Source organism: Poecilia mexicana, unplaced genomic scaffold (genome assembly GCF_051168715.1).
Source record: "Poecilia mexicana isolate PSO_F unplaced genomic scaffold, ASM5116871v1 scaffold_1, whole genome shotgun sequence".
Classification (NCBI taxonomy): domain Eukaryota; kingdom Metazoa; phylum Chordata; class Actinopteri; order Cyprinodontiformes; family Poeciliidae; genus Poecilia; species Poecilia mexicana.
The window spans coordinates 18,005,664-18,007,239 of record NW_028263370.1 but is presented as its reverse complement, the minus strand read 5'-3'; positions in this window follow the sequence as shown (position 1 = coordinate 18,007,239).

The following is a 1,576-nucleotide window of genomic DNA, read 5'->3' as shown; positions in this document are numbered from 1 at the left end:
CATGTTGAATGGCGCTTATAAATTGTGTTATATTTGAATTTAAAAGTCTGATATTTAACGTCTTTATCGTTCTGTTTCTGGAGCCTGACGTCAGGTGATGTGGCCGCTGTTTGACCGCTGACGTCACGCATGAGCGTCACTGCTCTCATCCAATGAACCTGCAAAGGTGGGACTGCCTGAGCACGCGCGCGAAGTAACCTTTGTGTTGAAAATGAATGAATTGCTTTAAGCAGCAGCTGCTGGAGGCGTGTTTGTCTGTGTTTTAACCCTAATGCTCCCCTGCAGCCACGTAAAATCAGCGATGCAGCTTTTACAGGTTTTGTGTTTGCGCAGAAAGAGTGAGATCAGGAATGCGCCGCTTTTCGGCCAGTTTGAATTATCTGCTTACAACGTTTTCCTGCGGAAATCCACGAGTAATAACGGAAGTACCGATAATATTTTTTTTTTTTACAATTTCTACATTTCAGTGTCATGGCCACAGAAAATGTGTTGATGAAGCTTAACAGGATCTTTATTTTCTTATTCATTTTTCCTTTATTCATGTCTGGATAGTTAAAAATAATTCTAACACAGGAAGAGCAGCACAAATTTATTTCCCACAGATTTACAAATAGATGAAAAAAGAAAAAAAAACCTACAACCTTTCGAGACAGTATAAATATATGTGTCAAATGAAATAAAGAATGACGGTCAGCAGATGTAATCTGGTTTATCGCGCTTAATCGATCATCTAAATGCTTAACATATATATTTACAGTGAAATCAGAGCGGAAAACCTCACATGTGATAATGATCTTTTTGTAGTTTTATAAATGTAAACAACAGATCACTCAGTTAAGTAAAAAAAAAGGTTGAATACTTACAAGTAATGTCATCAAACAAAATATAAGTATAAATAAATAAATAAATAAATAAATAAATAAATAAATAAATAAATAAATAAATAAATAAATAAGAAAAAAATTACATTATTACAAAATAAAAACATGCTTCCGCCACGGGAGAGATTCAGATTTAAATTTTTCTGGAGCAAAGGTTTTATGTATTTATTGTATCCATTAATGTGCGTCGCACCTTTTTAGATAAATATGTTGTCGTAAAGATTAATTACAGTGATTGAGTCTGATTTTTTTTGGTGTCTTATGCAGTTTGTACGTTTTGCATTGTTGTTCTAGAGAAGTAAATAAATAAATTATATACACAAAATGTTAAAAACGAACAAACAAAAACTCGAATCTCCCCTGTAATTTAATTTAGTCACATTTCAAATTAATTTGGTTTTCATGCCACTTGGTCCAGTTTAGTTTTATGAAACATCTCAGAATATGAATCTGGGAAGATAACTATAATTTATCCATATTTACTTTGAGTAGAATTGAATAACTTTGTTTGTAATCACCGATAAGGTGGCACGAAGTTTCCCTTTGAGGGTTACAAATAAATCCCGAAGCATTTCGTATAGAACAAAACACACCAAAAGAAACTACAGAGAAAGAAAATGATTGTTTAGTTTCATTAAATGATAAGATTTTGTCGTTTTATTGACCCCATAATTCATGAACTACAAAGGAAATCT